The sequence below is a fragment of the Neofelis nebulosa genome, chromosome 5 (genome assembly GCF_028018385.1).
Source record: "Neofelis nebulosa isolate mNeoNeb1 chromosome 5, mNeoNeb1.pri, whole genome shotgun sequence".
Lineage (NCBI taxonomy): Eukaryota > Metazoa > Chordata > Mammalia > Carnivora > Felidae > Neofelis > Neofelis nebulosa.
Window position 1 is genome coordinate 98,180,632 of NC_080786.1, and position 27,711 is coordinate 98,208,342.

Genomic DNA, 27,711 nt, shown 5'->3' on the forward strand with positions numbered 1-27,711 from the left:
ACCCACTTTATTGCCCCTTTTCTTCATGTGTTCAGGCCTCTTCCAGAAGCAAGTGACATATTACTAGCCCATTTACTACAATTTTTATCTATACTTCTTGATACTTTTTAAGAGCTTTCTGTTCCCCCAATTAATAATAATATATGAGTTTTGCTTCTGGTATAAAGAAAGAACTTCTAACCAACACCCCACCTGCAAATAACAACTGAACAAAACTCTGAACAAAAGCAAAAAACAAAAGAAAAATAAACAAAACAAAAAACAATACAATGATCAAAGGTTATGGAGAATGAACAATAGTAGGAAGATTTTTGAGGAGAGTGAAACTTGGATTAAGCAACTGGAATGGGGTGGGGTGGTTTCACATTTTTGTGGCTTTTCCTGAGGGTAACTATAGCTCTGGTGGCAACAGGGCAACTGAACTCCAAAAGAAAGCCCACTGCTTTCTGATTGGAGGAATCCTGGAAATGGGTACAGATGCCAGAGAATAAGGGGCAATTCAGGAAAGGAAAGAGATAGAGATAGGAGAATCTCAAATTCTGTATATAAACCCTGCCTAACTATGGCTGCCTCCTGAAAAACATATGTATATGACATCCTGAAAGCAATCAACTGAGATCTGAACAGGACAGAGTTTGCAGTTTGAGACGAAGCAAGTTAATGGCCTGTTAAAACAAAAATATCAGTACTCTTTGGCTCTATATACCAGAATTCACTGTATCCACAATTAACATTGAAAATGTCCAAGATAAAACCCTAATGAGTCAAATATGAATAAAACAAAACAAAAAACAAAAACTCTAAAGGAAAATCAATGGATAACAATCCTGAAAGGACCCAAATGTTGGAATTATCAGGCAAGAAAATTAAAGTAGCTATTCCAATGGCACCTTGGTGACTCAGTTACTTAAGTGGCCGGCTCTTGGTTTCGGCTCAGATCATGAACTCCAGTTCCTGAGTTCAAGCCCTGTGTCAGGCTTCATGCTGACAGTGCAGAGCCTGCTTGAAATTCTCTTTCCCAGGGGCGCCTGGATGGCGCAGTCGGTTAAGCGTCCGACTTCAGCCAGGTCACGATCTCGCAGTCCGTGAGTTCGAGCCCCGCATCAGGCTCTGGGCTGATGGCTCGGAGCCTGGAGCCTGTTTCCGATGCTGTGTCTCCCTCTCTCTCTGCCCCTCCCCCGTTCATGCTCTGTCTCTCTCTGTCCCAAAAATAAATAAAAAACGTTGAAAAAAAAAATTTTAAAGAAATTCTCTTTCCCTCTCTCTCTGCCCCTTCCCTGCTCACACACACACTCTCTCTGTCTCAAAATAAATAAATAAACTTAAAAAAAATGTAGCTATTTTACCTGTGCTCAGTGAGGTGAAAGAGAATACTGTTGAAATGAATAAAAAGATAGGAAATCTCAAAGAGAAATGCATATATATTACATATATATAATATATATAAACATATAACCAAATGGAAAATTTAGAACAGAAAAATACATTATCTGAAATAAATTATTAATAGGCTTAATACCATTAATAGAAGTGACAGAAGAAGTTGATGAACTTGAAGATAGTTCAATAAAAAGCATCCTATCTAGAAAGGAGTGAGAGAAAGAATGGAAAAAAAATAAGTAGGACCTCAGAAGCCTGAAGGACATTTTAAAAGATCTAGCAAAAAAAAAAAAAAAAAAAGATTAGCATATAGGTAATTAAAGAATAAGAATAGGGCAGAAAAAATATTGTAATTTTTTTAAGAATAAAGGTCAAAACTTCCCAAATTTTGCAAGAGACATATATAGATTTTCAAGGTTTAGTTAACTCAAAACACAATACATTTAAGAAAACAATGTCTAAGAGTATCATAATAAAGCTGCTGAAAGCCAAAATTATATTGCATTCAAAATCAGATTTAGTTTTAGGTTTTTTTTAAATTTACTTTTAGAAAGATGAGGAAACAGTAGAAGGTAGTGTTTAAGTAATAGGCTTTAGTCTGCTAAAACTAAGCTCTGCTATTTATTAGCTAGATCTTTGACCTTGAGGTAGTTTCTTGTCTCAAAGAAAAGAGCATCACTTGAGCCTCATTTTCTTCTTTTATAAAATAGTGATAAAGATGAAAATAAAACTCCCTCACATGGCTGATTTATAGATTATGTGTGTATACATATACATATGTATACATACATATATATATACACACACATATATATACACACACACAAACTCTTGAAAAAGCACCTGATAGGGGCTATATAAATGATAGCTGTTCTAATCTTTTTCCTGAGTGTTCTTTGCTTGGTTGTCTCTCTTAATTTTCATTATTGCAAATAATTTTCCTTTCTCATAACACCTTTATCTAGTGATTGTTAATAGTCTTATACAGTAAGTTGACATACTTTCCTGTTTTTGCTGGTAGTTTTTATAATAGAGACCATAACTGGATTTGGAGGTTTATTGAAGTCTTTAAATGTATTTGGGCCATGAGCGTGTGTGTGTGTGTGTGTGTGTGTGTGTGTGTGTGTGTAGGTTTCTAACTCCTTATGTAATATTTTTATTTACAATAGTCTGTTTAGGTTTTCTGACTCCTCTCAAGCAAGTTAAAATTTTTCAATAAAATTGTCTTTTCATGGAAGTTCTAAAATAGCTTGAATATTTAGCTTAAATAATAGCATAAAGTTGTTCATGGTATTCAGTAATCATTTTAAATCTCTAAACAGATTTGTTCTTTTTTTTTCCTTTTTAATGCTGTTTATTTGTACCTTCTCTTTTTAATAAAACTTCCCAAAATTTTATTTTATTAATCTTTTCAAAGAACCAAATTTTATTTTGTTGACTATCTGTATGTTTTTTTATTTCACTTATTTCTGATATTATTTTGTAATTTTTCTGCTCTTACATTTTTGGTTTTACTTTATTCTACCTTTTCTAACTTGATAATTTTAGTTTTTTTAAACATAAAAATCTATAGCTATACATTTTTCTTTGCTTAAGCTGCATCCTGTGAGTTTTGTTGTTTTATTCATTTTCATTAAGTTCTATTTTTTTCTGTAATTTTTGAATTTTCATTAGTCTTTGACCCATGATTTTTATGAAGTTTTAATTTAAGAAAAATTCCAGTTATTCCAGGTATTTAGGGGGCAAGACTATGTTTTTGTTATTAAATATAAATTTAACTGTGCTTAGAGGAGATAATTAATGATTTTAATTATTTAGTATGTGTTGAGACTTACTTTGTGGCTTGACATAAGGTCAATTATTGCACATTTTTCATGCGTGCTTTGAAGGCATGTGTATCTTATAATTCTTAGGTGTAGTGTTTTATATTTATAATTAGATCTGCCTTATTAAATTATCATTACTTTTTTTTGCCTGCTTTCTCTTAGAATTAGTGATAGACATATGACCAAATTTTGTACTATGATTAAGAATTTTGCTGTTTGTGTTTTATATATTTTACATCTGTGCTGTTAGATGCTTAAACAATTTACTATGTCTTGTTATGAACTGTTTCATTTTCATTATTTAATGGCTATCTTTATTTTTTAATAATGCTTTTACTTAGAATCTGGTTTATTAAGCTTTAATATGCCTACCTCAGTTTTTACCTTTCTTGTAGTTTCAAACATTCTCTCTTGTTATGTATTAGCTAAGTCTCTCGTAAACAGCATTTAGTAGGACTTTTTAAAATTCAGACTACCCTCATTCTCAAATACTTTTTAGACATATATTAGATCTTTTGTTCTGTCTCTTGTATTCCTTAATGTCTTTTTTATGTTTTTCACCCTTTTATTCTGAGTAAATTCCTTGGAATTATCTTTCAGTTCAGTAATTCTTCCTTTAGCTGTGTCTAATGTGATGTATAGCCTCATTTCAGACCTTAATTTTAATAAAAAATTCAATTCTATGAATCTCTTTATTTTAAAAAAAATTTTAAATGTTTACTCATTTTTCAGAGAGAGAGAGAGAGAGAGAGCAAGCACATGTGCATGAGCAGGGGAGGGGCAGAGAAATAGGGAGGCACAGAATCCTAAGCAGGCTCTAGGCTCTCAGCACAGAGCCCGACATGGGGCTCAAACTCATGAACCATGAAATCATGACCTGAGCCAAAGTCGGACACTCAACCAACTGAGCCACCCAGAATCTCTTTATTTTTTAATCAAATCTACCTATTTAGGTTTTTCCTCCTTATTTTCACCCTTTTCTTTTTAAATTTCTTAGCATCTTAAACATTTTGCCCCACTAAATCTGAGATTACTGTTGTTACTTCAGTTCTTAAGACTGTGCTCTGTTCATTTTCTAACTTAATGATCATATTTAATATAAAGCACTTTTGTATCTTCTGACTTATTTATGGGAAAACCTTTCTTCATGTGTTTGATATTTTTGCTATGTGAGTTCTTTTTCATTGCAGTATGCTTTGTTGAAGTTGTTCTAGCAGAGTAGATTTGCTTCTTCTAGGTAGTCCAGGTATCTTACTTGGTTGCCATTCTCTATGATTCCAGTTATCATAAACTTGCTTTGTGTCTCTGACTAAATATGCAATTACTGAATTGCATAAAACCCTTGAGTGTTGTGGCAGCATCCTAGTAATATGCCAAATGCCCTGTCCTTTATATTCCTTTTTGTTTCTATCTTTTTGGAATTTTAATTTCTTTCTTGTGAGATCAAACATTTAAAAGACTCTGTTTGTATATGTGTTTGTGTGTTTTCTCTTTTAAATGTAGCACCTCTGGGTTATAAAAGGAACATTCCTCTATGAATCTAGCCTGACATTTTATAGGAAACAGAAGAGCATATTCCTCCTAGAAGGCCTTTCGACTTCTATTTCTTTGGCTTGAATACCTGTTCTTTAAGAATATCTTCCTAACTCATTCCCTGATTTATTTCAGGTCTTTACCTGAATGTGATCTTTCAATGATATCATCACCCATTACCCTTTCTAAAATTTTACCCCCCAATTCCTCCATCCCAACATTTATTTTCCTCTTCCCAACTTTTTTTTTAATTCCATAATATGGATGATTGTCTATTATTGTATATATTTTATTTTTTTTTCTTGCTTATTGTCACTTGCCACACAAAAATGTAATCTCCATGAGACCAGAAGTTTTCATCTATTCATTCCTGTATCTTTGCTATCGAGAGAAATGACTGGTACATAGTAAATACTCAATAGATTTTTGTTTAATAAGTGAATGAAATATTCAATGGCTGTATATTGGGTGCCTATCCCTGAATGAAGTCGTGATGCTATGAAAGATAGAAAAATAGACACGATTTCAGCCCTCATGAAGATGACAGTCTTGAAGAGAACATAGACTTTAGAAAACATTTTATCACCACAGGTGGGCAAATGCTATAAACTCAAAAGGACTCTTTTGGTAAACTTTTTGACACCAGATCAGCATTCCTTGAGGTGCAAGTATGGAGCCATGGTGGTTACTTTTGGTATGCAGTGCATCTAAGACCTCTTACTCTCTTTTTTGATTTGTGTAAGAACAGTTCAAAGAATACACACACACACACACACACACACGCACACACACACACACACACGGATGAGAAAGACACTGATTTAGAAAACAGTTTTAACAAGGGAGCTGACATAAGTCACTCACTAGAGCAGTGAGAAAAATGAAAGCACCTAAGAGTGGAAAAAAGAATTTCTAATGAAGTTTTCATGATACTGTTTCTTTTTCAGTGATGGTAGCCACTGTCTGATAAGCACAGAATGCAAAGAAAGGTCCTACTTCTACATTGTGCTGCCTTGTAATTGTACCTAAAGAGCAAGTACACATTTGCCTTTTATACCTCTGCAGGTAGTACATACAGGAGGATATGCTGTTACTTTATCATAGTAAATAATAAAGTTCGTGGCTATATTTACACGGGTTGAGTTTCCAGCACATGAAATCATGTGAAGAATGTTAAACCTCTAATATGTGTTTAATGTACATTTCAGTCGATTTTTCTCCTAACTATAAGAGTGGCAATTATTTTATTTATATGTGGGGAATGCTGTATCACGTAAGTGAAAAGCTAATAGATTTCTTGGCAATTTTTCTATCATGTTAAAATCTTTTTCCATTTCTGTTGTTATAGTCCTACTAGTCTGTCTTATGCTTTTTTTAGTTATAGTCCTTAGCACCTACTTGCTTTTATTCTGCCTTTGAGCTCTTGTTTCTTCCATTTTTCTCCATCCAAAATGTCTGTTCCTGGGCTTTTAGTCAAATCATCTCTCTATCTTGCTGCAGACTGGCTGGCCAATGCAAAGGAACTAATTTGTAGCCAGCCCCTTTTCCTAAATGCCATAAATTATACTACCAGCTGCTTTCATATATATAATCTCATTCAATTGCCATTAAAAACTCCGTGTTTTAGATAAAATCCCCCCATTCTAAATAAGATGAAACAGTATTAGGGAGATTATGTAGGTTCCCCTAGGATACACACTTAGGAAGCTGGAATTCAAACCCCAAACTTTTAATTGGAAGTGGTTGCTGTTCTCATTATAATTCCATTCCTTCTCCTAGATATTCCACCTTCAGCCTACCTAGAATTGCTTCTGAAGTTTTCCTGACTTGCTGTTGATTGAATGGAATTTATAATTAAAGCATTCTTACAGCACTGAGGTTTCCAAGTGGTAGACAGAGTTGGAATGTAGAAAAAACAATGGTAGGGGTAGCTGTTACCTACCAGATTTCACAGTCTCTTTTGATTGAAACCTGCTGCTCCAAGCCTCATATTTATACATCTGACTAATAGTAATTGAGTGTTTTTGTGTGTGTCAGGCACAAAACTAGACCCTGGATGTGGAGTGCCAAACTAAATAATGTGACCTCTATGGAGTGTACAACCTAGTTGGGGAAAGAGAGAATAAACACATAAACCCATGACCACATGAATAATCCAAACTGTTATAAATGCTACAAAAGAATAAAATAATGGCAGGATCTGTCTCAGAAACAATAGTTGGAGGTGGCCTCTCAGAGAGAATAGAAGCACGCAGTTGGTCAGGGACTGCGGAAATCTTCTAGGGCACTATGACTCAATGTGTCTGTGGACAAGAGGGATTTGGAGCATTCTCCCCTGCCCACCCTGGGGCCACACCAACCAGGCTTTCTAATCTGTTGTGAATATTTGAGACTAGGATTGTCATCATTTAGTTTTCTGCAGAATAAGAGGAAAAGTAGGAGGGGAAAGTAAAAAGAGGTTTGGAAGGTTAGTCCTTTAAAAGTTGAAAAAGAATTTGTTTAGGAATGTAATTCCTTAATTTTTTTATGCAGTGTAAATTTTCTTAATCATCGGGAACAGATGGTAACCCAATTCATTCAGTATTTCTTTAACCAGTATTTAAGCCATACCTACTATTTTTTAGGTATTGTACTAAGGACTAGAGATGTAACAATGAATGAGACAAAACCCCTGTTCCCATGTCTTATATTAAAGGCAATTACAATGCAGTCTTATGATTATTATGACAAGATTAAGGACAGGGCTTCAGACTCTGGAGGAAGAAAATATCTAAACTGATACCCCAGGGATGTGTACATGCAGGTCAGTAGAACTTTCACATTGTCCAAGAATAAGTTTTTTCCGTAATCATAATGTCAATAATTCTCAATTTTTATCTAAATTCTAGTTTTGTGCATTTTCTTGACTAGCTCTGAAACTTTGATTTAAAGAATTTAAATTTTAAGATATCATCTGTTTAATAAAACTATTTTCTCCTTAATAAACTGTGAAGAGTGGATTACAGAATAGAGTTATTTATAATATATTATAGATCAGGCTTCTATGTGAGAGTTCAAATTCATCATGTTTATACATAAAATTTGATATTGTTTCATTTTAAGTGGTAGCCATTAATACTAGAAAAGTCAAACCTCACTTTTTTTTTTTTTTTTTTTTTTTTTTTTTTTTTTTTTTTTTTTTTATAAGCTTAGGTTTTCATACAGGTGGTGGCTTCATTATAGCTGGTCTGACCGGAGGTCTAGACAGACCTGCTGTGCTCTTGGGTTAATGGGTGTTTATTGTATGGTTCCCTTTTCCTTCCTTATTACCCTTTATCTATTTCCATTTCACAGAATAGATAAATAGATAACTGTTGCTTCTCATACTTCCTCTTTCTGATAGGAAGATAGATTTTTTTTTACGTGTGAAGGGCTAAATCTAGCTTAGTAATTTATAAAAATAAGCATAATTAACTAGTTTTTTGAGTCTACTTTTAAAATTATAATTCCTCTTATTCTTCATAGGCTTTCTGTTCAGATAAAACCACAGAAATTGGGGCACCTCGATTTTAAAAATTAAATTGCCTCTATTGATGATTAAATTCAACATTTTATAATAACAATGTAATAATGATAGAGCACCAAGCTCAGCTCGGTAGTGGGTCCAAAAGTAAACACATATGAAATAAAATAAAAATATTTTGGATCACATAATGTCATTTCTCAAAATAGGTCAAACTTAAAATGTAAAGCACTTAAGATGTTCCTAAGGATGTTCACTAGGTCATTGGGGAAATGGTCTGCAGTCTAATTTAGGTTCAGAGTTCTTTTATGGAGCCACTGTCCCCTGCAGACCCTGCTGAGGCCCTTTTCAGTGCCTTAAATGAATTAGCTATTCAATTTATTAATGGCCCAGGAGGCAACACCGATTACCCGCCTCTTCCATGTCTAGTCAGGCCTAACCAGTATAGAGGGAAGATAAACTTTCCTGCACTTCACAGCATGGAATTGGACTTATTCAGTCCCCACTGGGGAATACAGCTGTGCCAGCCTGCAAGTAAAAAGAACTTAACACAAATCCTCTGTAGTATATCTCCATCTGGAATGGTGCTGATAGCAACTTCACCCTCATGTGACCCAAACCATTCTAGGGACTCTCAAGATACCATTTAACAGTTCTAGATCTGTGCTGTCCTCCAAATCAAGACAGAACTCAGGACTGTCATAACAACATCATTATACACTCACTTACGTATTCCAAACCATGAGAGAAAAACTGACTATAATATTTTTCATTATATTTGCAAACTTTGTATTCTATGTGAGCTCAGGTCATTTGCAGGGTCTCTTTAGAAAACATGAAAAGGTGATTCTGCCACATGTTATTGTTAAGGGCCCACAACACCTTGGCCTAATTCCAATTGAATAATTACATTTATGTCATCCTTATTTTCTATTTCCTGGATTGTTTCAGCTAAGTATGGAAAATAAACTTTCAGGGGCGCCTGGGTGGCGCAGTCGGTTAGGCATCCGACTTCAGCCAGGTCACGATCTCGCGGTCTGTGAGTTCGAGCCCCGCGTCAGGCTCCGGGCTGATGGCTCGGAGCCTGGAGCCTGTTTCCGATTCTGTGTCTCCCTCTCTCTCTGCCCCTCCCCCGTTCATGCTCTGTCTCTCTCTGTCCCAAAAATAAATAAGAAAAAAAAAAAAAAGAAAAGAAACTTTCATTTTCACTCAGAAAAATGGGCATATATTACTGAGATCCTACTGCCTTCCTCTTCAGTAATAGGAATGGTGGTTTAAAAAGCTGGTTAGGGCTGGGTACTGTGGCTATTACTATTGTTACAGTGTTTTCCTGATTCAGAGATACTCTGCGAACATCCATACTGGCTCCTGGATGAGCTGTGGAATATAGAGTGATATCTTGAGTAAGCTTTCTATCTCCGTACTCGCTGTTTAGTTTACCACTTTAACTTAAAGGGACAGACATCCTCTCTTTTTCTCACACAACTGGGGCCAAACTAATAGCCTCCCTTCAGCAATGCTTACTTTATAGCAGGAACTGTGCTGGTTCCATTACATGCCTTTAACATGTAATAGGCACAAACAATCCTATAGGGTAGGTAACATGATCTTCATTTGACAGACAGGGAAAATGTCACTTGCTCAAGACCACACAGTTGAAGAGCGGGAGCTGGAATTCAATTGCAGGTTTGTCTGATGGCAAAAGCTAATCTCGTAACCACCGTGCTACCTCATATAACTCTCATGCTGTCCAGAACTCTGGACAGAACTACAGATAATTGGTCATATGAGTAGCTTCTCTCCATTCTTGGCACCACTTCACACAGGCTGACCCCATTGACCGAACCTCAAAACCATCGTGTGTCACTTGCTTCAGAAGGGCACATGATGGTTACATTATGCTTACAGGCCAAAAGGAAGCTGAGCTGCTATTAAGAGAAACTCTGCTGCATCACTTTATCTGCACAACAAAAATGGTCTTACCCACCTCCATCACCACCTTCTGCTGTTAGAGATCCCCTCAGCATTTAGTCTGTCCACTCCTATCTCCTTTCCTTTCCCTGGTAGTATTGTAACAGTACATTTGGCAAGGTTAGCAAGTAACCACTTATTTACTTTAGTTGCCAATAAATAACTATAGCTGTTAATAATTGTGCATATGTTTTGTGTGGCCTTACATAATCTGAGACAAGCTTAGTTAGACATCTGGCATCTGAGGTTGGGTTAATATGCCTTCATAACTGGTCTCCTGTTATATAATTCTGTATTAACAAAAAATAGATCACGTAAGAAACAAAACTAAACACTTAATTTATTAGGGTATTTTATAAGTGATACACACTCATGTACTCATGACATTTTCTTGAATGTTACCTAAGTATCAGTTGTTGTGCACTAATATGAAAGGAGATGTCTGATATATGCTTTCTTGTTTTAAAATGTACCATATCTGGGCGCCTTGGTGGCTCAGTTGGTTAAGCATCCGACTTCAGTTTAGGTCATAATCTCACAGGCTTGCGAGTTCAAGCCTCACGTTGAGCTGTCTGCTGTCAGCACGGAGTCTGCCCCAGATCTTCTGTCTCCCTCTCTCTGCCCCTCCCCTACTCATTCTCTCCCTCTGTCTCTCTTTCTTTCTCTCAAAAATAAGCATTTAAAAAATAAAAAATAAAATGTACCATATCTGTTTAAATACAGATGTTTAAATACCTTAAACTGTATTGTGTTATATGAGCTATATGTACATATTTTTTATTTTGGTTTTTTGTTTGTTTTTAAGACTTTCTTATTTAAGAACAGTGTTGGATTGACAGCAAAATTAATAGGAAGGTGTGTGAACATATTTTTTAGCACTTTTACATAGTTAGCTCTATGAGGGTAAGATATGTTCTGTTTTATGTTAGCATATCATAATGCCAAATACAACCCTTTGCGTGTACTAGATGCTCACTAAATATTGTTGACTTAGTGAATAAATTAGTCTGTAATAGGTTGAACAGATTTGCAGTCCTAAATTGTTCTTGCCATCATTTCACTCTGCATAATTAAAAAAGTTTAACTAAGATGATTAAAAATGTGTTATTGAATTACTGGTGTAGATTCTAAAGCAGTGGGATGAAAGAGACCCTGGCTGTACCCCTCTGAGGAAGCAGTGAATGAGTTTCTCACTGTAGGTATACTTTGTGGATTTTATGTGTGACTGAATTAATTTACTTCACTTATGAAGGTTAGATTTATGATTTCCATATGGCAGTCTGTAACTTTTTTCTTTTATTCCTACCCTACCAACTAATATTTTTTCCTATTATAAAACTAATGTTTACTGTATAGTTTAACTATATACAAAACTAAAAAAGCAAAAATTAAAATTATCCATAGTCTTATCATCCAGATATAATCACTCAATATTTTTGTGTGTTCTTTCTGTTTTTGTACTCATCTACACAATTGCAGTATGTCTATGCAACTGGTACCCTATATGCTTATATAATATTATAGTACCACAAGTTACCTTTTGGAGTGTTGCAAAATATTCCTTTACATGGATGTGCATGCTTTAATTATTTTTCCACTGTTGGACATTTAGTTTGCTTTTAGTTTTTTGCTATCATACAGATTTTCTTTTTTAGATTTATGGTTTCCAGTTATGTAAGATAGATTCCTAGTACTAGAAACGACTGGGTAAAAATTTTGATACACATTACCTAATCGTTTTCCAGAAAATTTATAGCAATTAACACTCCCATCAGAAGTGTATGAAGATGGTGTTTCATTGAGTCACCATCCAAATGGATTATTTCCTCTACACGCTTTTCAGCAAGGGTTAACTCAGTAGACCCACTGACTTGAATATGTTACCTTCATTCACTGTGTTCAGAAGTATATAAATTAAACACTTCAGTTTGCTTTCAGAAAGAATTATGAAATATTTTCAAGGGTCACAGTAGCTCAGAGGTTACGTGTTGCAATACAGTTTCCACCTACAAACAAATATGTTTCAGGTCTAGTTGTAAACTCTGCATACTCTGAGCTGGAAGAATTTCCTTTACCTTCTGTATTGATACCACATCACTGGCAATTTTCTTAAAGTGTGTTGGGTTGGGGCATTCTATCTGGTGCGACTTTAGTGTTCTCTCTTGTAGGTAAACAACACTCATTTCTATTGCTGTTATAACCTGAAGTTAATGAACATTCAAGGCTTACTTTTATTTATTTATTTATGCCTGTTTGTGGATTGCCCTATGAAATGCACCTTTCTTCCTCACAAGTGTTCAATCCAAACTTAGTGCAGATGAATCTGCGTGGTTTCATTTTTACAGAGTAGTGTCATATTTGTTTTAGGAAAGCAATGGTGTTGAAAGAATAAAAAAAATCATTTTTAAGTGTTTACCTTGTTCTCTAGTGAAAACATTTTGTTTCAGGGGCCATGATGCGTCTTAGTCCCTTGCTGGTACTTGTTTTTGATAACACTGCTAAGGGACTCTTTGTGTGTGTTTATTCACACATATAAATTTGGGGTGATCTGAAATATCATCTGGAGAAAATATAGATATAAAATTACCCACCTCTCTAAGGACAACAGTCCTTTCTACTTCTCTGCAGAGACTGCCTCAGCATAAATACTGACTCCACTTCGAAAATTAATTTTTACTTATATGATATATTTCTTTTGCATTTCAGAGTGCCTGATAGATTGCACATCTGTCTGTGCCCCATAGCTGCACAGGTATGTATATGAATTACCAATAGTTATGTAAATCTACGTATGAACTTGCAAGTTATTACAATTTTGTATTTTAAAATTGCTTACAGATTTCATAATGTGAAAATGTTAATTTTTGAGTACTTATTAATATTGACAGCTTCAAAGGGGAGTGCATTTTATACATACCTTGCATTTCACTCTATTGTAAGAATCAAATAAACATTTCTAAGATTTGATGAGGCAGAATAATTTTAATTACAAAGCATTCATCTGGTGAAGAGATTAGAGAGTATTTTATGGAACTGTTCTATTAAAGCGACTGCTGATATGGGGTCAGAGACTATTGCAAAACCACTGTTTTTGACATTATTGTTTTATTTTCAAACTTTTTTTGTTGCTGTGAGTTTATTTTCTGTGGTGGTTGTTTTAGGTAAGGAGTGGTTGCAGATGTACTGTCTGCTGCACTGTCTCAAGCACTACAGGAATGGAAAAAAAAATGTTTGCACCTGTTTAAAATCTCAACTGTGCAGTGTTGTGGTTCCTGGGCAACAGGCAGGAATTCTGAAAAGCTTGGTTGCACCTGCTCAATTGTTTCTTGCAGCTGTGTCATATGAGTGAGTGCACAGAGAAGCTTGTTAGCAGTTTGCTCGTGCTGTTACGTATTTTGTGTACTCTGAGTGTGAAGGATTCCTACTTGATATAGACCTTGAACTATTACATTGGTTTATTATAAAACTCATTATTTTCTCCAAATCCTTCGTTCTGAGTCTCTTTTTTTTTTTTTTTTCAACTAGCTGTTGACTGCCCTAGATAATGTGTATGTTAACTTCTCTAAGGGATACCTGGGAAAGTCGATCTCTCTAGATTACTGGGTGGATAATGATTTTGGTCCTGGTAGAGACATTTTGTGTTTGGCTCAGTTTCACCATGTTGGCAACCCCACTATATGAGGCTGGATGTAGTTATTGATCCATTTAGCTGAACAGATTTGAAAGCATTTGGCTATTAGTGGACACATGGGGCATATTCAGAAAATTTAAGGGTATATTGTAAGATGATTTCTTGATTTGTGCATGTGTCTGTTGCAGTTGGGTGGAAGTGAGAGAGGAAAAAAAAAGTAAAACTTACTTTGTGGTAGTCCTAGAAAAGGGCTAAAATCCAGGTGAGGATTTTAAGGCTGGAATATTAATATTTACTTTCATCAAATCATTGTCACCTGGTATTTTTTCCCAAGTGTTGATGTTTTAGATGTCAATAGCTCTATTTTCTGATAAATATCTAAATTTTTAGTGTAGAAAAGCTATGAGAAACTGCGTCTTATACTAATTAGGTGAAACTCTTTAAATGCAATATAAAAAGTGGCAATTTAATATAAAAAAAGTCCTTAAGTAAATAATTTATTTGGTAGTCCCAAATTCCTGATATTGAAAACTTATTCAAATAATTTGCATTATTCTCCTTAAGAGTACTATATTTTAAAAAAGCCTAAGGAGTTTCCATTAGTATTTAGTAACAAAATCTTAGAACTTGTATATCTTTTCTTTTTATTGATCCATCTAAGTTTTTTTTTTTAATCATCAACTTATAATACAATGTTTTATACATAGTAGGTGGTCATTAAGAAATGAGGGTATATATGAATAAAACATGTCTGGAATTGTATTAGAAACAGAGGAATAGAGAGTCTTAGAAATTTGTTACTTCTTATATATTCTGAATGGGTCTCTGGACTTCTAGTTCTCATATTGCTGATTAGACAGAGATGAGACTACTGATAAATTCTGTCCTTAAAATGAGAAATGAATATGTAAGAATTGATCCTCATTATAATTAAGAATTTACATAACACGATTTGCAATATATTTTTGCTGAGTATGAGAAAAGTATATTATACCTGTTTTTTTGCACAATGCTGAGGCATTCAATGACTAAGTTACTGGTAACTTTAGAAATACTTTGCAGCATAGGAATAAACAAATCTTCTGCGTTGTATGATCAATGCCATGGGTTCCCTGAATAATCACTTTCTCTTCATCTCTCTCTCTCTCTCTCTTTCTGTTTCTGTCTCTCTTTCATCACGGTCTCCCTCATTCCCAATCTCTACCTCACTGAAAACACAAAAGTAAAATGTATGTTAACTTTCTTCAGGTCAGATAAGATCAGATTATATTAAAAATCTGTAACTGTTTTTGCTAAACATTAAGTAATGGGTCCTATGTTTACTGTATACATGTTTATAATTATGGTTTCTGCTATTCACTAAATTCTAACTGTAAATAAGTAGAGATAAAGCCAAGTAGAGGCACAGTCAAAATGGGGTAGTTAAGACCTGCTTGGATAAGCCCTTCTCGAGATCCATTTTGTGTGGCATTCGGCAGTCACGTAACGATGGCAGAGGGTGCAGAAAGAGCCAATGTCTATCTGGTGCATCAAAACATTTTTCTTTTTTTATGTTTCTCAATTTTTGGTACCACTAATTAATGTTATTCATAGGTACTGTTAGGCTTGGAAGTACCTTTCCTCTGGGAACAGTTTTTCTTTCACCGTAGTTTACACCAGTTGGTGAGAGGCCAGTATCAAGGGCATTCTTTTTTTTTTTTTTTCCTTGAAGCTTAGTGTGGTAGAATAAACTATATTCTTCTTTTAGTCTCAACATTAGAAATTAAGAGATGAGGTAAGAACATTGATTAGCTAGATTACTAAACCGGATAACGGTAGCTGTTTCACTGACTTGTACCAGAAATTATAGTATGGAATCCCCAGGAAGGAGAAATCACCAAGCACCAGGATTCCTGGGCATAATTACAGATTTTTCTGTGATGTTAGAGTTAAAGAAATAAAGGAAGAAAATCAACATTTATTAAGAATGTCTAAATATAATTTCTTTTTACCTTCCTTCCCTTCCACCCTCCCTTACTCATTTTCTTTCTTCTTTTTATTCTACACAGTAAATGGATGCCTACTATTTGTCAGACACAGTGCTAAGCTAAATGAATAAAGCAAAGTTCTTGTCCTCAGAGAGCATACAGACTAGTACAGGAAGCAAAGATATGTTTAGAACTCTTTTAGGTTTCATCACTTATCATGAGTACGGACCCAGTCAACATATCTAATATTTCTGTTCCTTTGTGACTTCTTTGGAAAATTGGAAAAATAATAGTGTCTACCTCATATAGTGTTGTGTCAAGTTAGATATCAGACAATACATGTAAAATTCTGAGTTTGATGATTTGCACATAGCAAATGCCCAATAAATCTTAACTATACTACTATTATTTCTATCACTACCACCACTACTATAACTTAGATACTGAAGAAAGACATCTAATTGCCTGAAAGCAGAGATCCTGGCCTGGTCATTGTCACATAGATTGTTTTAGAGGTTTTATCCAATTTTACCTCTGCTTCTTATATCTAAGAAGAGATTCTAAATGTCATACAGTGTTAGAACTTGAAGGGACCTTAATGGTCATCTGTCAAACATCTTTATTATATCCATGGTGAGGAAAGAAGCTCAGAAAAAATTCATGTACTTGTCAGTGTTATACAGCCCAGTAGGGTGAGAGATGTAAATTTGACTCTTGATTTTTGGTCTAGTGTGAGATACCTCATGTGGAATATCTTCTTACTAGTGATTTGAGAGCTGATTGTTTATCTCCAGGAAGTAAATGGACTAGGTCAAGTTGCAAGAATATTAACCATAAGAAATGCTATCATAGTACTGAATCTAAAAGACCGACAGGTATTTTTATAATGGTATTAATTTTATCTAAGCTTATTAAAGCTTCTCAGTTTGTGTTTGTGAATAATTGATATCTTCTTAAAGAGGATAAATTGAGTCAAGTTTAGCAAGACATTTACTATCTTTGTGACTTCAGATGCTTTAAAGGAGTCCCTGGATTGCAAATACCTTTTAGGATATCTGGATTCTAAATCTCTTGCCTGAATTTGAATTTAGGAGCTTTGGAGTCCAAATAGCCTGCATTGAAATCCTAGTCCAAAACCTCAGTAGCTGTGGGACCTGAGGAAGGTTACCTGACCTTACTAAACCTCATTTTTTGTCTAAAATATGGTGATAAGAATACCTACCTTTTCAATGATAGATGTGAGGATTAAAGTAGATTAGGTATACAAAATGCTTTATTTAGTGTGCAACATTCACTAGTATTCCCAGTATTCCCTACATATTAATTTTCTTCTTTCTCCTCTTGTTAAAATATAAAAGTTGTTATGATGTGCTGTATAGGAATTGGGAGGAAGTGTAGGATTCACTCATCAAGAAAATTAATTCTGGCAAAGTTAAATCTTCAGTGATGGTGGTTGAGTATCTCAGTTCACCATGGTTAGACTCACCATTTCTAACTATACATGCTACATGTCTGTAGAAGACTGGGGCTGTTTAAAGAAAAATTTAGGATTAGGATAATCCCATCTACTTCAATGTCTGTATTATGGAAATGTGCCTTTCAATGGAAGGTCTGTTGATACAACTCCAGGAAAACAATCTCTTGCAAACAGGGAAGAACCAGTCTTCCCCATTAAACCATGGACTCATATGCATCCTAGTGAACTGAATGTGGTTCTGTTGGGAAGGGTGTCACAATGTAAGCGGCCTCAGATGTAGGGAACATGGTTGGCAATGAGTAAATGGCTGTGTGAGGCTTTTATCTTTTTTTTCTTGAGAAGGAAATTAGTGTGGTAAAATATCCTGATACTCTCCTATGCAAACTCCCTCAATAGTAGAAAAGTGGATTATGAATTTGTGTGTATGATTTTCCCTTACTTATCTTTAATAAAAACTAGATGATCTTAATTATGGTAAACCATCTTTTTTTCCTGTCATCCTATTTATATTGCAACAGTATCTGCCTGAACAACAATCAAAAAAGAAGGGGAAAAGCACTAGATAATATATGGAATAGACCATTACTCAGCAGAGTTCATAAAGTTGTGTTGCCTGATGTCAAGTGTACAGTTTTGATCATGATGAGTCAAAGTAAACATTGATGATTAATGAAATTTTTAATTAGTTAGGTATTAGTTTGCTAGGGCAGCTTAAACAAGAGAAATCCATATTCTCCCAGTCCAGAAGTTTGAAATCAGTGTTTTGGTAGGGTCAGTTCCTTCTGAGGGCTGTGAGGGAAGCATCTCGTCCAGTTCTTTCTCTTAATGGATGTATAGATGGCCATCTTCTCCCCGTGTCTTTTCACATGATCGTCTCTCCATGCTGATCTATGTATCCAAATTTCCCCTTTTTTTTTTTTTATAAAGACGCTATTCATATTGATTAAGACCCCCTCTATCTTATTTTAGTTTGATTACCTGTTTTGTTTGTTTTGTTTTGTTTTGTTAGAGGAGAGGGCTCAATTTAACTCATAACAGTCGGGTTAATAGTTAACATTTATGGGGTGACTTTTGTATTTCAGATGTGTTATATATATTATTGATAGTCCTTACAACAATCTATTAGGTGATGTTACTTTTCCCATTTATAGGTGAGAAAGCTTAAACTTGGAGAGAATAAGCAATATGTCCAAGATCACACAGCTAGTACATGTTAAATTGCTAGTATTTGAACCCACATAATTCCAGGCTGCATTTTGAATGGATGAGCTTCATAACAACTCAGTCACAAGCCCCCAGAATACTTCGAGGAAGTTCTTCCTTTTTGTGTGTGTGTCATTATTAGGGCCTGTGCCAAAGGACATTTTATCCCTCGAAAATGGTGCATTGTGCTATTATTGCTAAATGCCCAGCACTGACTGCCTACCTCTTCACTCCTGATGTTTTTTTACTGATAATTGTCTTTGAAGTCTTAGTGTTTTAGCTCTTCCGCACCTGATGAAGCCTTTGGACAGGATGGATTCTGAACATAGACTGCATGGATTGATTCTGGCCCCAGTTTGTGTGGAAGGCATTGAGAGCCAAGTCATGCCCAGGGTCTGCTACTCAGCACATGTGCACACTGCTCCGCTTCTGTGCATTCTCCCTTATACTTGATTTTTGATTTTGTTTTACTCTTAACAGGTAGTTTGTGATTTTTTGCCCCCCTTTTACAGTTCCTGCCACGAGTGATAAACATTGAAAGGGATGAGGTGTGAAGAATGATAGTGTAGGAAATATCTCTGCTTACGGGAAAGCTAGTGCTTCTGTAGGTGTTTACTATAAACTGGCTGCAGCCTTGTTGCTTATGCAAACTACCAGAGCAAGGGGTATTGTGTACCTTATTTAAGTTTCGTATCTTACCCATGGAACAGTTTGTTTCTCACTTTGAGGTTTTAAAGCAGAACTTGCTCATGACCTAATTTCACTAATAATTCTCTTAAGTAACCCTTGTACTCATTTATAAGATTTTTTTCCACCCACTGTCTGTCTACCCTGGTTTAAAAATTTTATATATGTACTTTTAAAAAATTGATTAGCTGGAGAGCTGCCCATTCCTCTGTGCTGTATAATAAGGATTTAAAATTGCACACTGAATTCTGTATAGTGTAATTAAAACTGACCCACATTTGGACCTGAGTACACCAGGACTTAGCCAAACTTGCCATGAGCTGAGTTCTGGTGGCAGATGGGAACTAATGAGGACACACTCCACTCCAGAATTTCCCAGCTGCTTGGCCCCTTTTTGTACAAACAAGGTTTGGAGCGAAGTCCGGATCCCAAGAGCATGTTCTGTAAATGTGCTGTACCCAATGATTTGGGAAATGTTCTCACAAAACCAGGCTGTTTCAAGGTATCCTTAAGACCTCAGCTACTGTCAGATTTTAAACATGAAAATTAGAAGGGGTCTTTTGTGCTCTCTCCAACCAATTTCTAATTTTAAAGTGAATTAAAATCACATTCCCTGTGCCCCCACCCGTCTTTTTTCCTGTGCCTCAGGGTAGAACGATCACTTATATCCGAACCTGGAGATATTTGCAGGTGGTTGTCTCAGGACAGACTAGGTCTCCTTGCAACCTATGGATCTCTTCAACTGGTTTGATGTCCTGGGACTATTCAGGCAGATGTAATTGAATCAGTTTGAAGCAGCTGTAGCTGGCATGTGGTCTCTCAGATTGCTAGCACCTGCTTGTTTTTTTGCAGCTCACTAGAGTGAGAGAAGTGCCAAAACCAGCATTGGTCTTGGAGCAGATAAAGCACTTCAGACCCTATATTCCATTCTCCTTCCAATCTAGCCACATCATCATTGGTGCCTGAATTAATAAAGCCCCTTTTCATGATTATGTCTGAAGTATAGTTTTGCTTCTCATTCTTCTCAGCATCGGGATCCTGACAGTACTGACCATGCTAGTCCAAAAAAAAAAAAAAGGGAGTATAATGGTGATCAGGTGGCTTTGGGGCTCTCTTATCATTAGACAACTGGGTAGCCTGTGGTTTGCAGAATCATTTAAATGAACGCACCAAATTCATTTGCTGTTCCAGCACAGTCTTATTGGCACAGAGAATGAGCAGTTAATGTATAACAAACTGTGAGCTGTTATGGAATATGATAAATACATTTGCTTAGCAGGGGGGAAATGTAAAATGGAACTATTTCTCTAATGTAACTCCAATCGACATGGATTTCTTCAACACTTATTATGTGCAAGAAGGGCAGCCTACTAAAAACGGGAAAAAAATTTTAGGACATATTAAATATACAAAATATATTTTAAAAGATACAGATTTGGAATTTCTATAAAATGTTTAAATCCATTTAAAAATGTGTATTTACTTTATCTTCTCTTCATCCCACTATATTATTTGATAGGCATATATTTAACCCTTAAATATTACCAATTTCCTAGTGTTTCATTTCAACCTGGAGATGACAAAGACAATGTATTTAAAGTTTATAGTTCATGTTACAGAGTCCTTTTAACATGGTTTTGACATTGATGATCTTTTGGGAGAAACCAAGAGACAAATTGAGTTTATGAATAATAGTCATAGTGAATTATGAAAAAAAAGAAATTTCATTATCATCAGCAGATGCCTACTTTGCAAGGCCGGCCTAGACACTATGGACAAAAAGAGTTATATAGATGGTCCTTGACTGTAGGAATCTTCCAGTATTCTTGAAGAGACATGATATAAATTTTAAAATAAAAGAAAATAAGTCACCCTCAGTATTAAATTCATGCTTTAGACCTGGATTTGGTGTGGTGTCAAACGAATGCTGTAAAAGTGAAAATATCAGCACTCCTGTCAAATAAATGCCCTGGATCTGATGTCCTCCTATTTCCCTTCGGTGCCCATGAAGTACATCACCACAATCTGTCATGGTTCTCTCTGCCATTAACCCAGAACTTGATCTAAGACTCCTCCTGAAGCCAACACTTTAGACGACCATTACCGACTGATGGAAGTTGGATGTAAGATGAAACCAATTTGCCATTGCTGAAAAAGTCATTAAGTACTAAAGATATTCCGTGGAGATAAGAGCTCAGTGAGCTGCAAGTAAGAAGTGAGACTTTGAACTAGGCCTTGAAATAACATGAAACATAAGACATAAGTAACTTGAAAAGAGAAAGGAGATCGTTTTCAGGCTGAGGAGTTCTATGAATAGATGAGTTAAGTATGGAATTGTGTGAATAATCAAGGATAATGAATGGTCCTCAGTTGCAAATATAGAGGTGGTTATGTAATTATTAGTTGAAAGTTTTTCTCCTCTGATAGACTATAAATTCCATGAAGTATTATATTATTATTTATTATACAATACCTTGTCAGAGAGAACTTCATTGACTTCTCCTATCTAAATTAGGCTCTCCTATGTTTCTGTAATTTCTTATTTTTGTCCTTCATGGTACAAAACAGTTTGGGGAACATCTTCTCACTGCCAGTAATCTCTATTTAAAAATTGAGGGTGATTCAAAGAGGATTTTGTCCTCTATAAAGGTATGTAACAACAATATTTTTTAAAAAAAACTGATTTTTACTTTTGTAAATATTACGGCACTCTCAACACTAATTTTGGGGGATTTTTATTTTAACCATAGTATTTAAGGATTTTAGTACATTTTTCTCATTTCAGGGAACAAAGACACAATACATGATGGTGGAAGGAGTGTGAGGTTTACAAATAGAAGATCTGGATTTAAGTTTCTGCATTCCATATTATTGGTTATGAGAAATTGGGCAGGCCCCCGTGTGCTTTTAGGCTCAGTTTGCTCATCTGTATATTAGAGATGACAGTACACCAAAGACTGAAAATACAATTAGCCCTTCTCCTTCTTCTTTTTCTTTTCCTCCTCCTTTTCTTTCTTTTCCTTTATCCTCATTATCATATTACCCTGAAACCATGTACTAAAATGTTTAACATCGTCTACTATATAGATCCTTCTTCCCCTACCATTTTTATTATTTGCTCTAATAAAACCAAGAATTTAAGAAACACTCCATAACCTAGTCCTTACTAATATTTATAATTGAATCATTTGCTCCTCCATAACTTAATAGCTCCTCAATTCTTTCATTTGAAATATAACTATTTAATATTAATAATTTATATATTTAGAGCAACTGTTTTATATGGATCCATTTATTTTTTAATTTTTTATATTGATCCATTTTAAACATTGCCTTTATGTGTTTGATTCATCCATTCATTCATTCATTGGAAATTGTTCTAGCTATTGACATAACTGTATTCACTTTTGTGGGAAATCAAATCGCTATGTCCTGGATTAGGAGATTATAGGGAACGCGTTGCAAAGCAGAACTCTGCTTCCTGGCCTTGCTGAAAACTGTGGGTTGTGCTTCGCTTATCTAGTTAATGTATATCTAGGGGGCACTCACTTCACTTATCTAGTTAATGTATATCTAGGGGTTCGGTCCTGCCTATACTCATAAATTCCTTAGGCCATGTTATTGCATGGAATATTTTACCCTGTCTTAACTTGTTTTTCTTCACGTTTTCAGTGTGTTCTTACTGGCACATAGCCCACTGACGCATTGCACATTGTTTCCCTGAATGCATGCTCAGTAAATACGGGAGTTTGAGCACAGCTCAGGGAGATTTCCCTTAGCCTCCCTCTCTCCTCTCTTGACTTGCATGGAGTCTTGAGTAATGCTTTCTGCCATCCTCGGCTTTGCTGGACAAAGCCGAAAGCCGAACCCACAACTTTCCACCTGATTATAATAAATACCTTAATCTGCTACATCTTGCTGAGCTAATACAGTGTTCAGAGACCAAGTCTCCGAAAACAATTTGAATATAAATGAACTCATCTCTGAGTTTTAAGCACCATTTTTTCCCACCTTTAGAATATTTGATGACTAGAAGATTGATCAGAAGGTTGGCTAAAATGTACTAACTACAGAAACAATTTCATTTACCAATAGTCAGTGATTACTGCATATCTCTTGGGTTAAAAAAAAAGAGAAAAATAATAATTGATAGTTGCTGCTTCCTAGAAGGATAATCCCTTCAATATTTCCTGATTTGAACATGCAACATTTAATGATGGATATCTGCATGTAGCATTCTTATGATTTTGAGGGTCTTTAAGGGAATTTTTGAAAATAATTTCTAATGTTTTAAATATATGAATTTCTGTATATTTCGGGTAAAATGTATGAATAAATCTTTTATTTCTCAAAATATATTTTCTTTAAAGTATTTGAAACTTTCACACTATTTACTATTCTCATTTTTTTGTTAAGAAGATAAAAATAGGATTGTACTATAGTACATAACTTTTTAAAGATAAAAAATGTAAGTTTTGAATTTTGAGATTTAAGCAAGTATAGAAACATAATGGTATTTACAGAAAAAATTGGTGAGTTGAAAATTACCTAAACATGTTGCTTTTATGATGTCTTAAATTTATATAGCAAATGGGATAGGTGAGTTCAGAACTATTTTTAAAAAATGATTAATTTTGGATATTAGGAGACAACATAATTTTTAATAATGCTGGTCTGATGCCTCAAGCAAAGTGATACATACTTATTAGTGTCTTTGCCAATGTCAGGATAGGATAAACCCTAGGCCAAAAGAAATTGATTTTTTCCCCTGTATATTTGTCACTTGATGTCATACTTAAATTTCCATTGATCAGAAATGGGTATATTTATTTTTCTGAATCCAGTTCTTCAACAGCATAAATAATTTTTAATTTGTTAGCTGATTTAAATTATGTTTACTTAAATGATTTTAAGAATATTTGTTCTATTGATCATGCACCATCATAAAATATTTATTATTTATTCATGTCAATATTTCACTTAGGATTCTAAAAAATATAAATCTCATAATTTTATTTTTAAATATTTTTTTATTTATTATCTCATAATTTTATTTAAAAAAATTTTTTAATGTTTATTTATTTTTGAGAGACAGAGAGACAGAGAGAGAGCAGGAGAGGGGCAGAGAGAGAAACAGGGAGACACAGAATCTGAAGCAGGCTCCAGGCTCTGAGCTGTCAGCACAGAGCCCAATGTGGGGCTCGAACTCATGAATCACGAGATCATGACCCAAGCCGAAGTCAGACGCTTAAACCAACTGAGCCATCCAGGCGCCCCTATCTCATCATTTTCTTAAGAAAAAATGACCAGCACCTGTTTAAGACCAGTCTTTGGCTTTCTTGTAAGTATAGGATTAGAAGAGTTTACACTACTTTGGGATAGCATCTTTCCATAGGATTTAAGGGGTAACAACTCTAAATAGTGGGCACTATATTCCTCTTAAAGTTGAGTAACGACTACTAGCAACCATCACCCCAACCTCCCAGTAAGTTTCTCTTTGATCTTTCCTCATACTTCTATGCCCTTATCAGTTGGAGACTTTGAGGTCACCATTTACTCTCATGAAACTGCTGTGTCAGCTTCTACTTTTATGGAGTACAGAGAGAGTGTATTACTTTCTTAGGATGACTGGACTGTAACAAATTGCCACAAACTGGATGGCTTAAAGCAAATTTATTCTCTCATAGTTCTGGAGGCCAGAAGTCCAAAAGCAAGGTCCAGCATGGCCACATCCCTTTGAAGGCTCTATGTAAGAGTCTGTCTGGCCTCTTACAGCTTCTAGTGGCCCCAGGTATCCCTTGGCTTTGGCAGCATGAGCTCAGACTCTGCCTCCATCTTCATATGGCCTTTTCCTCTTTCTGTCTCTCTGTTCTCTCCTCTTCTTATAAAGACACCAGTCATTGGATTTAAGGCTCACCTGAAATCCAAGATGATTTCATCTCCAGATGCTTAACTAATTACATCTACAAAGACCTCATTTCCTAGTAATAATCATATTATGAGGTTCCAGGTAGACATGAGATTGTGAGGGACAGTATTCAACCTACTATAGAGAGTAACTTTATTTTTCTATAGTAAATATCTGTGGAAGGCTTATTTACATTTCACATATTGATCCTTTCTCCGCTCTGCAGTTGACAAAATTTATCTGCTCAGAATTTATAGAATACTTGTTGCCTTATCTCTTTGGTGTTTTTATGGATTTAATGGAATCATGAGTCATTCTCCTGCATATTCTTTTAAACTACTGAAACTTCTCTTTGTTATAAACGCTAAACTTGAGGCATAGACTCGGTAATTCACAGGGTTACAGTTACTCCACAGATGCAGTGCAAAATTAAAAACTGACTTGGGTATTATTCAGCTTTTTTGTGAATCCATGTGTGTTGAGATGCCAAATATCTCATAAAGTACAACTTTAAAATAGTTTTATTCATAACCTGAATCATTTTTTCATGATCGTCTCCAGATTCTGTAAACCAGGTATGCAACTGAAATTTAGTGTTGTAGGGTGACAAAGTCATTATGCTAGATTTTAGCTGTTGAAACCATGAACTAGCTATACTAATCTCTCTCTGTATTTAGCATAGGCAAGGTCTTTATTAGAGAATCATCCATGTGGCTATCTATAAAAATATATAGCCATTAAGTATACTCATAACTGGAAGTCGTGAGTTTCCAGGACCAGGTTGAAAACGCAGGGCTCAGCTCAGAAAGGTCAGTTTTGAACTCTGTGTAGCCAGTTAGTGACTGAGACAGAATTTAAGCTCAGCTCTGCCCACCTGAAACATTTGCATTCTTTGTACTTCTTCCAAGTCGATTCTCAAGTTCTGGACAGTGTTTTTTGTTTCTCATAAGGGGTAGACTACTATTAAAGTGAGGGCCAACAGAGGGTGTGAATTAGAGCGAATCCTAAAAGAAATGGAATAGAAGTGAAAGCATTTGTTGGTCCTTTCCACCTCATGATTATGGTCTGTTACAAGTGTGTTTTCTTTAAGAATACTCAATAAATCAACAATTTGAATTTTAAAAATAGATAATTAGTAGAGTGGTTATATGAATTATGACCAGTCTTATCTACTGAACAATTCTATTAAGTTACAGCTTTTATGGTGCACTTGTGTTCTGGTTAACACATAATAGTATACTAATAGGACATAAAAATTTAGAGGTATTAGACTTCCTTTCCAGCAAAAAAATCAGGATAAAATAAGAGGTGAAAATGAAAATTAAATATTTTCTGAAATAGTAATGTAGTTAAATGTGAAAATGTGATTTTGATTTACAAAACTGTGATTAGCACCCAAACTACATTAATTGAATTAACCTATTCTTTTTTTATCTTTCTTTATTTATTTTGAGAGAGAGGGAAAGAGAGAGAGAGAGAGAGAGCAAGGAAGGGACAGAGAGAATCCCAAGCAGGCTCCATGCTCAGTATGGGAGCCCAGAGCCAGACTCGAGGCTCAATCCCACAACCCTGAGGTCATGACCTGAGTCAAAATCAAGAGTTGGATACTTAACCAACTGAGCCACCCAGGTGTTCCCGAATTAACCTATTCTAATTTGGCTTGTTCTTGTTGCTAGAAGAACCAAAGAGAGCAAAGTATCCTTCTACCAAATTGCAGAGTTCTCTCTGGTATGGATCACTCTCTTAATACAATAGGGAAAGTCAGACCTAGTCACAGACACTGGAAATAGAGATCTAAACAAGAAGACCCTGGGGCTCAGTTGGTTGAGCATCAGACTCTTGATTTTGGCTAAGGTTATGATCTCACGGTTAGTAAAATTGAGCCTGGGGTTGGGCTCTGTGCACTCACAGCGCAGAGCCTGCTTGAGATTATCTCTCTCCCTCTCTTTCTGTCCCTCCTTCACTGGTGCATGCTGTCTCTCTCACAATAAACAAACAAATAAACAAACAAACATTTTAAACAAGAAGACCCTGATCCTGTACCTCATGGAGTTAATACAGCGGTGGGGTGGTAGTGTGTGTGTATGTGCAGAGACCATAAGCAGTTTCAAGTTCACAAATACATAAATATGTTTAGAAAGTGGCGTGTGCTATTCAAGAAGTACAATAACAAAAAATAGGATGAAGAATGGCTGGGGGCACGGGGAATGATCATGAGTGGACTTTCTGAGGAAATAATACCAGAACTAAATTAATGCTGAATAATATGAAGCATCCAGTCAAGGGAACATCTGGAGTACGAGAAATTTGACCTCCATATTCTTACAGGTTACTCAGAATTGTGCTCCCAACGTGTATATGTGTTAGAGTTGAGGAGCAAGGAGCTGTCTGTTAGCTATTAACGATGTATAATTAAGAGGTATGCTTCAGGGCAACCAGTTGATTCTCCTCTTTATCCTGATAGTAAACACAGCAATAGTAAGCACTCAGAAATGGACTAAAAATGCTCAACTGTATCTCCTTAAAGTTTAACAAACTTGCTGCGTGTGAAAAACAAAGTTGGTTTGGCCACAGAGGGATTGGATTCATTGCTAATCTTAGCTTTCCTTTTGAGTTCCATTGCATG

At 35.4% G+C, this 27,711-nt stretch overlaps 1 protein-coding gene across 37 annotated transcripts in view; it reads left to right on the top strand.

The window, feature by feature from the left end:
- ZBTB20 (zinc finger and BTB domain containing 20) overlaps positions 1-27,711 on the top strand; it is a 777,866-nt gene that overhangs the window by 193,964 nt on the left and 556,191 nt on the right. For all 37 annotated transcript variants that reach the window (XM_058732431.1, XM_058732419.1, XM_058732421.1 and 34 more), the window contains one exon: positions 12,919-12,964. The gene's annotated coding sequence lies outside the window, so the exon portion shown is untranslated. The remainder of the gene's footprint in view (positions 1-12,918; positions 12,965-27,711) is intronic.